At 37.2% G+C, this 13,766-nt stretch overlaps 1 long non-coding RNA gene across 1 annotated transcript in view; it reads right to left on the bottom strand.

Moving 5' to 3' along the window:
- The window catches only part of LOC122424919, a 526,871-nt gene that overhangs the window by 267,162 nt on the left and 245,943 nt on the right, over positions 1-13,766 (bottom strand). The gene's annotated exons all lie outside the window — the stretch shown is intronic.

The following is a 13,766-nucleotide window of genomic DNA, read 5'->3' as shown; positions in this document are numbered from 1 at the left end:
AACCTCCTCACCTATGGTCTATCCTGTTTCCATGAGAACACCATCTCGCCAGACTGAGAGACCTCACCGTCAGCCTGGGTAGTGTGTCTAGGACGCTGGGGTGAGTCTGACTTGGGACAAAGAAAGTGGTCACCATTGCAAACACTTTCCTGAGAACTTCCACAGTCTCGTTCTCAAGGTTAAAAATTGCTGTTAAACAGAATACCTCAGTAATTGATAGACATTTTCTCTCTCCAGAGTCCATTTTCTCTGAAAAACACTGCCGAACATCTGTTCATAAACAGTCCTTCTGTGAAAACACTGACACCGGCCTTGAGCTTCTACCGGCTCAATTCCCCCGCCCTGTGCAGATGGCACAACCTATTTATACAGCTGAAGCCCGGGTAACAGAAGCCCAGCCGTATCTCCAGGTAAGACTTCAGGCAAACACGTGCAGCTATTCTTCAGCCTCACCCCAAGTTGTTGGAGGGGTTCCTTCTGACACAAAGACAAATTGTTTCCCACTCATGTGTGGGATTCATTGGGAAAATGACCTTCGGCAATCAACATCTAACTCTACAGAGGAAAAGACGTTTCTCATCTTTATAAAGATTCCACATATTAATGAAAAACTAATTAGGCAGCAGAGGTATTTGGGAAACTAAGTAGGACTGTGATGATTCAGTTGCTTTTTTTTTTTTTGGCCTCTGTGCTTTATGCGTGATATTGAATTGAACATTCATTATTGCCACTAAAAGCAAAAAGTTTGGGGTTAAGGGTATAAATAATTAACGTTCAAGTTTTCAGGAATGACCACGAGGGGGGAAAATGTCATTATTAATGAAAGAAAACATTTCCCACAAAACTCCCTTTTGTTCCTCCTATCACACATGAAACAGAGATGGGTACAAGGATGGGACTTTTTTTTTTAATTTAACTGAGCTTTTATGAAGAAATATTAATATTTAAGAGACTTGCAAAGCCAAGTGAACTTTGGCCGCTTTTCAAATCTGTTTTCCCTGTTGATCATGGAGATGTTGATTCTGTGGCATTCTCTAAAATTGTTCTTTCTTAGAAACTAGACAAATTTCAAGGACAAGCAACAGCCAGCTCCTCATGACCTAGGGAAACACTAGCGATAAGTAAAAGCAGGATGCTGGAGCTTCCGAAGAGTTTAGGGGCCCCAAAGATCACTCAAATAAATAGAACAAGTAAGTCATACACATGCATAACCTGGGTTTATTTGTACCTGTCTCTGTGACACAGCTGTGTCACACATGAGAGCTGGGATAAGGGAAATATATCTACGGTACCTTCATATAATATAAACTATTCATATTTTATTCTCCATGAACTCCACAGGCAAATTCTTGTTATATTTGACCAGCTGGGATCAAAAATGTTACGCAGTGCTGGGAAGATTTTTGCTCTAACTTCGATCTCCATTTGAGACATGAGCTTTCTGGTTTGTGCATTTCAAACATGTTTTCACACCATTTATGAACCCCTAACTTACTCAATAATCTTCATCTATAGCCTGAATGGTTTAACCATTCAGGGTACAGAATCAAATGGCAGCGATTTGCAAGAGGAAAAAAAAATTGCCTTTTGAGAAAATGATGTTTAAGTGTCATGTCTTACTGGAGGAAGGCAGATGAACTAGAGGAGCTCTGGAAAAATTCTTTCAGAGAGACGACCGTAGGAGACTGTTTCTATATTATGGGAAAAAAGTGACATTTCCCGTTTGTGTTTCTCTAGCTATTCCTCACCAGAAACCTCAGCTAAACCAGAAAAAACAATCAAAATGAAAATAAAGTTGAATCTTTAAATCAGACACCAAGACTGCTTGTAACTAAGTATTGAATTGCACTGTTGTTTAAATCAAATTATACAGTTAGGAGCATTAGAAGAGATCAAAAGCAAGTGTTTTACACTTCAGAAAACACATGTTACATTAGGCCAAATTTTTCCAGTTTTGGTTATTAAGTTCTTTTATTGACATTTCATTTCTTCCCCAGGAAAACTGAAGGTTGACGAATGTATCTTCACCTCTACTTGATGTATGCCCATAATAATATAAGCCTAAGTTTGTTGAAAATATTTTGTTATATTTTATATTACCATAGAAAAATAGGTTCATTATGGCATTATTTATAATAGTGAGAAAAATGGAAATAATACTAACATCAAATAAGAGAAGCCTGATTAAGTAATTATTGACATGGGAAAATTATGTCATACCTTAAGTAGAAAATATAAAAATAAGTAATTGCATATACACTGTACCATCTCAACTAGGAATATGACACAGGCATGGGGGAAAGAAACCTGGAAAAAACATGCCGTGTATTAAAAATAACTTTCTGGGTGGTAGGTTTATGGGTTATTTAAACTTTAATCTTTTCATGTTTAGGTATTTCCCAAATGTTTTATATGACCATACATTATTTTAATAAATAAAAAGATGTGGTAAAAAGCATAATAAAGATATTTATCCTAAGAAGTGCATTTGTTACCTTAGGAAGAGGAGTTTTGGCATCTTTAGGCAGAATATAAATAGATACGGAGTATACTGAGTCACACTGTGGACAGAAATTTATGAAATTTGTGAAGGATTTAGGGAAGTCTTTTTCTTCCCAGTAAGATACCACAGGACACAATCATCATTTGCTGCCTAGACACTGAAATGAGTCCTAGTGACCCCCCTGACATTATTCCTTTCTCCTTCCCCCATCTTCTCCTTCATTCCTTCCCTTCCTTGATATTTACTGATTACTCCCTCTGTCCTGGGAGCTCAGAATGGGGGCTGACACCTAGGAAATTGTAGCATCGGAAGTAATAACAGCCAATGAGCAAATGACAAACTAGGCAATGAATAATGTTACAATTGTGAGAGCCAGGCGCCCCTGAGGAAAGCAGGGGTGAGCAGCCTTGTCGTCTGCAAATGGAGGACAAGTCTCCTGTGTGGCAATGACACTTGTGCTGAGAACAGAAAGCATCAGAAAGAGCTGACTGGTAGTACCAAGTGTGGGAGGATACTCCAGGGAGCGTGCTGGTCCCACACTGAGTGCTTAGCTTTCCCGTCATACACCCTCTCGGCACTCCAGGGGGTCAGACCCATAGGAAACACTCAAATTTACTGAATTAGTTTGATTTGGAAGATACGCCACTTAAGCGTTGAAAGCAGTAGAACCTAGGCAGATAGCATCAAATCCTACCAGTCTATATGCAACCTGAACTCCACCTCTAAAACACCTGTCTTCTTCAAGGTCCATTTGACAACCAGAGATACTCTGACTCATTGTTCCTAATTTCAGAGGCTTTACCTATGGAAATATGGAGAACCTGGAGAGTTTAAGATGTACCCTCCATCTAAAAGCAATGAAAGTTCATCTCTATACTGTGTCTTGATGTAAGTTAGTAATACATATAATACCAGACAGTGCAAATTTATTACCGAATTCCTGGACTGCTCCAACCACATTTCTAATCATTATAACACCAATGTCAAGTGATCAGTCAGTGCTATAAGCCTATGTGGCTGTGGTCAGCTGCTTATAATTCTCAATATTTGTACTCAGTAAAAATATGTGGGTTTAATCTCAGAATTGTCAAAAAGAAGACACATAGGTTGACCCAAACCCATCCTTCTTTTTGAATTTGTAGCAACTGCTTTCCACAAAAAGTATGCCCACCCAGATGAGAGGAAAAAAAGAATTTCTACTCTGATCCCAAGTGGCTTAGTGGTAAAGAGTCCGCCTCCCAATGCAATAGCCTCAGGAGACATGGGTTTGATTCCTGGGTCAGAAGATCCCCTGGAGCAGGAAATGGCAAACCACTCCAATATTCTTGCCTGGGAAATCTCATGGACAGAGGAGGGCTACAGTCCATGAGACAAGGAGGTGGACACAATTGAGCACATATGCATGTCAAGAGTGACTTTGAGTTACTTTTCCTCACTTGGTTGGTCAAATCAAGCATTTTCACACTTTAAAAATATAAATAGTTCTGCCTCTTGGTTTGGGAAAAGCAGTGATTTACCTACTATTAAAGGTCCGTCTGGTCAAGGCTATGGTTTTTCCAGTGGTCATGTATGGATGTGAGAGTTGGACTGTGAAGAAAGCTGAGCACCGAAGAATTGATGCTTTTGACCTTTGGTGTTGGAGAAGACTCTTGAGAGTGTCTTGGATTGCAAGGAGATCCAACCAGTCCATCCTAAAGGAGATCAGTCCTGGGTGTTCACTGGAAGGACTGATGTTGAAGCTGAAACTCCAATACTTTGGCTACCTCATGCGAAGAGTTGACTCATTGGAAAAGACCCTGATGCTGGGAAAGATTGAAGGCAGGAGGAGAAGGGGAAAACAGAGGATGAGATGGCTGGATGGCATCACCAACTCAATGGACATGGGTTTGGGTAAACTCCGGGAGTTGGTGATGGACAGGGAGGCCTGGCATGCTGCGATTCATGGGGTCGCAAACAGTCGGACACGACTGAACGACTGAACTGAACTGAATGACAGAGTATCTCTATCAGGTGTGATCAAATTCAAGAACTAAGAAAAATATACTCTGTGATCATGAGTGATAATACATTTTTCATAGAAGAATATCAAGTAAGAGAAGGTCAGTGATGACAAATATGGGAAATGATAAACCTTCTGTCGCCAATGAAAATAAGATGTTGAACATGAAACTAATATTTCTATTGCCTAGTATTTAAAAATCTATCATAAATAACTATTGCCTTCCAGACATGTATAATTGATCCTACTTGTATCAACAGTAAGTTCCTTTTTAGTTTTTTCTTATGTTAACTTCTTTTTACATGGTATTATTTTCCCTAAATGGCATTTCCACTGACAGCTACACCGAATGCACTGTATAATTATCATGTCTTCAGTTTCTTCTTCTACAGTTCTTTTTAATTGCAAAATAATACCCCTTTGAAGCATGCATCTTTGATATCTTAACCATCGTTGGGTCAATATAGCAGTGTGCTCATTATCAATATATTTTAATTATTTCATTCTTTTTAATGCCTCATTTTGTTTTCCATGAACTGCCAAGTAATTATGCTTGTATCAGGATAAATAATTAACGTTCTCTGGAGCAGAACGTCTATTACTTCCTTTTTTCTTTCTCTTTTCCTCCTCAGCCATGGCAACATAATAAATAGGCATTTACCTGGAATGACTATATGTGGTCTTTTCTTGGGGCAATAGTAGCTTATCGATGATTCAAGAACTCCTTTTGGTGAAGCTGTGAATTACCCAGAGCTGAGATTTCTGGCTTCCTAATTTCTCTTTAAACTGAGCAAAGCTGCTTTCATTATATTGTTAAATTCTCTTCTGTCCTTATGCATGTCCTAATCTATCCCCTCAAAACAGGGTATAGGTTGTTGAGGGTGTATGTGCAAAGGCTATTTACATGCATAAAATTACTATTTCTCATGCAGAAAAATGCACCTTTAAAGTAAATCTTGGCTATATAAGGCAAGAAAAACATGAACATTTTCAAAAACATAAGTTTAGAAGAACTTGCATGTGAATGACCAGTTCAGAGACAAACCAAAACAAGGTGGAGTTCAGTAAGGAAGGTTTCAGAGAAAGACCACAAGGGAGCTGAATGGAGCAAAGTGAACCGTGACACAAATCTCAGTAAATTACATGTCTTCACTGACTGTGTGAAAATTGCATCTTAGCAATTTGGAGAATACATTCCTCTAAAGTACTAATCCAGAAGGAAGGGGAAAAAAGGTACTCTAGTACTAGCTGTGTGACCTTGCACAAGTTACTTAACCTCTCTGGGATGCAGTTTTCTCCTCCATGAAGTCAAGCTAATAAGAGTGCATGAACACAACTCTCTAATGCCAGTTTCGTAATGCAGGTTGTTATTTAAAGACAGCTTTCAAGTTCCTCCAGTTCTTCAAGCTAAACATCCCCAAAATCTTCGGTTTTCCCTCAAATCAGACACTTTCAAAGATGCACACCATTTTGGTCACTCTCCTTTTGTCTGAGCTCAAATTTCAAGGTCTCTGATGAACTATTACTACTCCAAAAAAAAAAAAAAGAGTCTGAACTGCACAGGGCAAAACAGGGTAACTCTCTTCTCCCCTTTCATCCAGCCAGAAAACTTAAATAGCTATACTTTTAAATATTCGGCTTTCTGGTTTTATCTGTTTTTGTTCTCCCCTTTGTATTATTAAGACTGATAAATGTGTTGCTGATTCTTTTCAACGTCTGCACATCTGCTGATGACTGGGCTTAGCGCCAGTGACACCATACACCGTGGTAACGCCTGTTCTAATCCCCGCCTCTGTAAGAGTGTTAAAGTGGAGACAGCCGAGGGTTTGTCTTCAATTTTAAGTCAGTATTCTCATATACAAGGAATAACTTAACTACATGGTGAGCTGATAAATCCCCCATTAGGAACAAAAGCAGAACCAGAGTTTCCCTTTAAATCAATTAAGCAAGGGGAAAGAGGAGAAGAGCTATTTAAGGACATTTTAAAGACCACTGGAGAAAGGAATGGCACCCCACTCCAGTATTTCTTGCCTGGAGAATCCCATAGACAGTGAAGCCTGGCGGTCTACAGTCCATGGGGTCATGAGCAGTTGGACAGGACTGAGTGACTTTCACTAAAGACCACGATATGAGGAAGGGGATAGTTTACTTGAAGTATCTCTCATGTACTAATCTGGGATTGGTTGGTCCAAGTTACATTTATTACAAATACTGCAGAAAAAGAAAGTTCAATAAAGGGTTGAATTTCGTGACTCTTTTGGAATGATCCTGTGTAAGATTTATGTTGTAAGTAAGTATACTCACTCCTGGATGATATAACAAACAATACTACCACATTTTATACTCTGAAAATTAGACCTAGATTAAGAATAGGACATTTTCTAATTCTCGTGTGTATTTCACTAAATTCATGCTCATGTAGTGTCAGAATCTCATCTGTCCTAAAACTGTACTGATTGTTTTATAATTCATACAAAATAATATAGTTCAGCACCTTCTGAGTGCAAAGGAATGGTGGGTTTAACTGGGAGCTGGACAATAGTATTCAGTCGATATAATGTCTAATATGTCATCTTTCGTTAGGGATTTGCTACATTGCATGATTCGGATCCAAACATCTTCACTTCTTTCTAAAACCCTGAACAGAATGTCACATCTCCACTCTTATCAATTATAATATTTAAAGAAGAGGCAAAAAAAAACCAAACTATGATGTAATCTGATGCTCAGTGACAACCAACTCTCCTGCACTGGCAGACAGATTCTTTACCACTGAGCCAGGAAGGAAGCCCTGACATAAGAAGTGTTTCAACTTTCACAGAAAAGAGTTTTAAGGTTGGAATTAGGTAAAATGCAACATAACAAAAAATGTAGCAGTTTCCTCTATGCTCCAGTTTATTCAAATACAAGTTTTCCAATACTGCTGAGGCAACATATAAAAAGAAAACTTTAAAATGCACAATTAATTATTATCCTGTGTACTTCTTAAGCAATCTCTTCCTACTAAGAGCATTTAACACAAGGGAAATACAAAGAATTACTAAGGGTTCAAAGATTTAAGTCAGACAATTTACATATTTAAGACAGCCTGAATATCTTAAGTGTTGTCATTTGGAGGGTGACTACAATGTAAACAAACCTTTTAAAATATATTTAATTTTTGGAATATCTTGATTTTTGTATGTTTATCAAAACAAAGAGAAACAAACACAATTCAGGAAAATTATATTGTTAACAGAAAAAATTTTTAAATTCTAGTAATAACATGATTTTAATGAAAGGCTCTCCAATATAAAACCTGTGTATAATAAATACTATTTAGCAAACATTTTAAGAAATGGTTAAGATCCACTAGCAACATAAAGACTCACTGTTTATCTTGTAAAACCGTCTTCAGAGCAGCAAGATGACACTCAAGTTTTACAAGATTCATGCCTCCGTGGTGGGTCTTATAACAAAGGAGAAGATCTAGGGTAAGATACCTATACAGTCAGACTAAATGGTTACGAAATTCGAAGCAAACAAACCGGAGTTTGCATACGTAAATTTTAAACCTTGTATCTTAGAAATCGGAGAAGGCAATGGCACCCCACTCCAGTACTCTTGCCTGGAAAATCCCATGGACGGAGGAGCCTGGTAGGCTGCAGTCCATGGGGTCGCGAAGAGTCTGACACAATTGAGCAACTTCACTTTCACTTTTCACTTTCATGCACTGGAGAAGGAGATGGCAGCCCACTCCAGTGTTCTTGCCTGGAGAATCCCAGGGACAGCAGAGCCTGGTGGGCTGCCGTCTATGGGGTCACACAGAGTCAGACACGACTGAAGCGACTTAGCAGCAGCAGCATCTTAGAAATGAGACTCCGTGCGACCCCAGGATGGTAAAAAGTGCCACCACAAAGTGATCTTCTAATGGATTCAAGTGAATCCATTAGTTTCATTCATGCTTAGAAATAAGCATTTTAGGCACTTCAAAAAGAAAGAACTCCAACTAAACAAATACTTCAAATCCTTTTTTTTTTAATCTTTGAAATGACAAGGCATAACATTTTCCCCTGTTTTCCAATGATATGAAATTACAAATATAATAATGTTCTTTCTCCAAAACTGTTCTTAAAAAAAAAGAACGACTATAATATATTCATGTCTCAGGGACAAAAGCAGACAAGTAGAGGGGGAAAAATCTGTCTGAATAAAGTTTTCAAATATTGCTTCTTTGTATAAGTTTTGTCTATACTAGTTAAACACAAAGAGATTAATAATCTTGCACAGGACAAGGGTGGAAGCAGTTCAGTAATGGAATAAATATTCCCAATAGAAGGACCCATTTTCTATCAGAAAGAAAAGAAAATTTTAAAAGTAATACTCATTAGGTAAACAGAATTGTTTGTATAAATATGAACTGTGGTGTTGGAGAAGACTCTTGAGAGCCCCTTGGACTGCCAGGAGATCCAACCAGTCTGTCCTAAAGGAAATTAGTCCTGAATATTCATTGGAAGGACCGATGTTGAAGCTGAAACTCTAATACTTTGGTCACCTGATGTGAAGAGCTGACTCATTTGAAAATACCCTGATGGTGGGAGAGATTGAAGGCGGGAGGAGGAGAAGGGAGATGACAGAGGATGAGATGGTTGGATGGCATCACCGACACAATGGACAGGAGTTTGAGTAAGCTCTGGGAGACGGTGATCGACAGGGAAGCCTGGCATGCTGCAGTCCGTAGGGTTGCGAAGAGTTGGACACGAGTGAGCAACTGAACTGAACTGATACGAAGTCACAAAAGGGTAAATCAACTCAGATTCAAATATGGAGCTGAGAGATGATCATATGTAGAAACTGTAGTCTTATTTCTTTATACTCCCTGAATTAAAGACAATGGGTCAACAGGGACCATCAATAAGTATTCTGCATAGCTCCAAGTTGTTGTTGTGTTTGTTTTTTTTTTAATTTTTGAAATTACAGAATATGTTGCCACTGAAAGTAAACTTAATTTTTAATGTGGAATTCTATGATAAAACTTAACACTTTAAGCAAGTGGAAATATTATTACATTACCTTCTCAACAGATTAATATCTTGAAAGCTGTCTGGGTATCAAAAAAGTAATGTAGTCTTATATTTTCCAGTCCTTTCTATATTATTGAGATAAAGAATACAGAAAAAACACAAATTAAAGTTTTGTAAAAATCCCCCCCCCCACTCCCTCACTCTTCCTCTGTGCCCATGTATTACTCACATTTAACTTCTGTTTGGCTCAGACTAAAGATTCTGGAGTTGAAAGTCCTGAGCTCAAATCCTAGCTCCACTTGTCAGTGGCTTTCTAATCTCAAACAGATTAGATCTACTTCCGTAAAACTGGAAATTACAACCTACATAAGAGTTGGTGAAAAATGATCAATAAATTCAGCTGCTATGATATCTTTTTATTACTATTATTATCCTTGCTTCTACTGCTGCAATTATTACTCCTAAAATTCTCATTAAAATACTTTGCTGAAAACAACAGATGGAATGTTTTTTATGTGGAGGATAGCATAGTTATTTGAATGATTTTAATCCGTGTCTCAGTTTTGTGAGGTCCTACCTTTGTGACTAAAAAAATACTGAGATTGCTAAGTGAGCATTTGGTTTCTAATCTGTAAAAAGGGGATATGAATGTCTGCCTCTGGGTCTTCAGTGAATTAAATATGACTATGTATGGAAATCATCAAACACATTGAAAAGAGTAATAATTGTAAGGAAAGTAAGCAACTACAGTTTTTGAAAGAAATCACCATTAAAGGTCTGTAAATATTGTGGCAGTGAAGCAATTTTATAATTTATGTGGGTTTTATCTGCCGGTTTCTCTTGACACACTGTGGTATTAAACGCATTACATTAAGTAGCTGAAATCATATTGTATACAATTCATTCTGGTCCACTTGCTGAAACATGCCAATCGGATGTTTTCCAATTTTCTCACCTAGCATTTCTCTTGTCTTTTGAGGTTATAGGGTAATTTCTGCAGGGAAAATAGTCTAACCACTATAAAAGTGATCAAAGTGTGACTATGAATACTGCCTTAGGACAAATGATTTGAACCCTCCCGTTATCAAAACATCTCCAAATGTTCTTTTTTATGTATGAGTCAATGTGGGGACATATGCTGGCTGAATTCCCTTCCCCCTCAGAACACCTGATACACACCTGACACATTTAATCTAAATCAAGAAAAACTGACAAATGATGAGAACTTTTAGGAATAAATTCATCTAAAAAGACAATACCCAAACCCTAGAAAGCCAGAAAAATATTTTGCATTGTCTTAATTATAAATCCCTTTTGCCATTCTGAGTTAATATGCTGGTTCTGAAAATACTATCATATAAATATTGCTTTTGTACCTTTTCCAAAATCATGTATTCCCCATGATATAGGCCTCTGAAGGTCATTTATTATGAAGTTTAAATAACCTCAACCTGATTTCTGTCATGTATTGGCCTAGTTCATGTTTTTTAGACACATGCTTTTATCTTAAAAGAAGATTTGCATCTTATTCTGCTATAGGGATCCTTAAGCAAAAAAAGTTAAAATATCTGCTTTGACTGTAATGAATGAATATGTTTCTTTGTGTGTAGGTGCACATACACATGAGTGCAGTACATATCTCCAATTGAAAACTAAGCTTTAAAATTATAATATAATGAAAAATGGGATGACTGGTTGACTTTTGTTATTTTTGTTTTTATTCATTGTCATAAGCTAGGTCATTGCTTGAGACATTGCCCTTAAATTTTATTATTATTTTTTTTATGTAGATCACTTTTCAAGTCTTTATCGAATTTGTTACTATATTGTTTTTGTTCTATGCTTTGGGTTTTTGCCCATGGGACATGTGGGATCTTAGCTCCCCAACCAGGGATTGAATTAGAAGGTGAAGTCTTAACTACTGGACCACTAGGGAAGTCCCATGCCCATACATATTAAAGGTTACAAATTAGTAGATTTTTCCCAGTCCACTTCATTTGTGTCTTTGAAGTAGTGTTGCAGTAAAGAGATATAGAATAAAAAATGGCAATTTCCTTCTGGAAAATCTAAATGTGAAGCTATGCCTGATAACATAACTTTCAAACTTGCATATGATAATAATAAAGTATTGCAGTTAGTCATAAAATAGAAAAAAGTATGCTTTCTTTCATTGGCAATAGGGCTGATCTGCCCATTGAGTTAATTTGACTGATCTAGCTGGTTAAGAAAGGGCCTCCTTCTCCCCCTTCAGATATAGTTGTTTTTATTTTCCAGTCTAAGTTTCCATACAATATGAATGTGCAACTTCATGCAATGATTTTCTCCATCAAGGGTTTTATTTTCATTATAAAATATTCCAAAATCCAAATGGAAAATACTCCAGAAAGTTGGATAATATAGTCCATATCAACTACATACAATGGGGGCTTCTGCTCTATTTAAAGATCCAAACTGTCATCTTCACATTCTGTTTAACCTAATCTAAATGCTTTCAGTTCTAGGTTTTCAGCTCCCCTGGTTTTACTTTCATCGATTTATTACTGTTTTTATTTTTCTGTATCAAGTTTCTTATTCAATTATAAATAAAAGTATATGTTGACGGTGGTATTCTAAACATATTACTTTGAATAATAGGAGTGTTTATTACCTTTAAACTCTAAATGACATGCTTGGTACTAGTTAAATGTTCTCCAACAATATAACAAAATATAAATCAACTGGTGGTACCCACACTCTAAAATACAACCCCGTCTATATTCATATGAACTCATGGAAAATTCTTTTCAGCACTGTTTGAGAGTGTATGCTTGATGTTTTACTATTGTTTATTCTTCAATAACTAATCACCTTTCTTCGTCTTCCAAAAGTTCCTGGTATTTCACTAGTTTACACATCGATTGAACACTGTTCCCAGAATTGCTTTTGGCTCTAAGCCAACAGCTGTGATAATCAGCTGTAAGATTTATTCCAGGAGAGAAGTGTTATAAACATAGGGATTCATGAGGCAGCACACTAAAAATGAATACTGATGCTTTCTTTGAGATGCTCGAAAACTTTTTGTGCCTTCAATGAGCCCTAATGCCAGTCTTTACACTCTTCAACTCCATGTGAGCTTTGATTTTGTGGAAAAAAGCCATGTTCATTAGATGTGGTGATTTGATACTTGTATTAATCATTATGAGCCGGTTTAGCAAATTGAAATGATTTAGTTTGACAAAGGCAAATATAGAAAAATCACAGAGAATACTTTAAAAGTCCCACCTTCATGGAAATTAAGGATTAACTGCTGGGCGTGATCGACACACTTTCTATAATAGGATATATTATTATATTGGTCGATGGGAGAATAAAGTACAAAGGAAGCCAAAAAATTCAAAGAGAAACAGCTGGAGGTAAATGCACTGAACTACAAAAGAATAGTGAGAAAGGAGGTGAGTGGAAAGAGGACACACAATCATTTCTTAAATAAAAACACAACAACAAAGAAAAGTAACTTAGAGTTTACAGAATGTTGAGAAGAAAATGTTGCAGAATATTAATCTCCAGTAAGGGAAGAGAAAATATATGCTACTGAAACACGGAAAAGGTATAGAAATAGAATTCAATTAAGGTAATTTATGGTTACATAAAGACAGGTGTCTGGGGGAATTTTCAGGCTGCAGGAGAGTTAAGGAGTAAGAAACTCTAGAAAGCACAGTGTCAAAACTACAAGAGTAAAATGCTTTCCACACTATTCATCCTTTTGGTGAACCCTATGGATTCTTGAGAGTCACCTGGACAGCAAGGAGATCAATTCAATCAATCCTAAAGGAAGTCAACCCTGAGTATCCATTGGAAGAACTGATGCTGAAGCTCCAATACTTTGGCCACCTGATGCAAAGAGCCAATTCATTGGAAAAGACCTTGATGCTGGGAAAGACTGAAGGATAAAGAAGAAGGCAACAGAAGACAAAATGGTTAGATAGCGTCACTGACTCAGTGGACATGAATTTCAGCAAACTCTGGGAGATGGTGAAGGACAGGGAAGGCTGGTGTGCCATAGGGTCACAAAGAGTCAGACACAACTTAACAACTGATCCAGAACAACAAAATAGGTACCCTAATGTCATTCAGAGTTCATGGAAACTTCCCGAGGAAGCATCCTTAGATTACTTAAACACATGTTGAAAGAGTTCCCTTAATTTTCCCTTTTTGGTGTGTATCACCACTTGTAATTATTTACCTGTATCATGATACAGTTTTCTCTCCAAGGGGAATATAA

Source organism: Cervus canadensis, chromosome 22, assembly GCF_019320065.1.
Source record: "Cervus canadensis isolate Bull #8, Minnesota chromosome 22, ASM1932006v1, whole genome shotgun sequence".
NCBI classification, from domain to species: domain Eukaryota; kingdom Metazoa; phylum Chordata; class Mammalia; order Artiodactyla; family Cervidae; genus Cervus; species Cervus canadensis.
The sequence above is the reverse complement of the archived record's forward strand: the minus strand, read 5'-3'. Positions and strand labels throughout refer to the sequence as shown.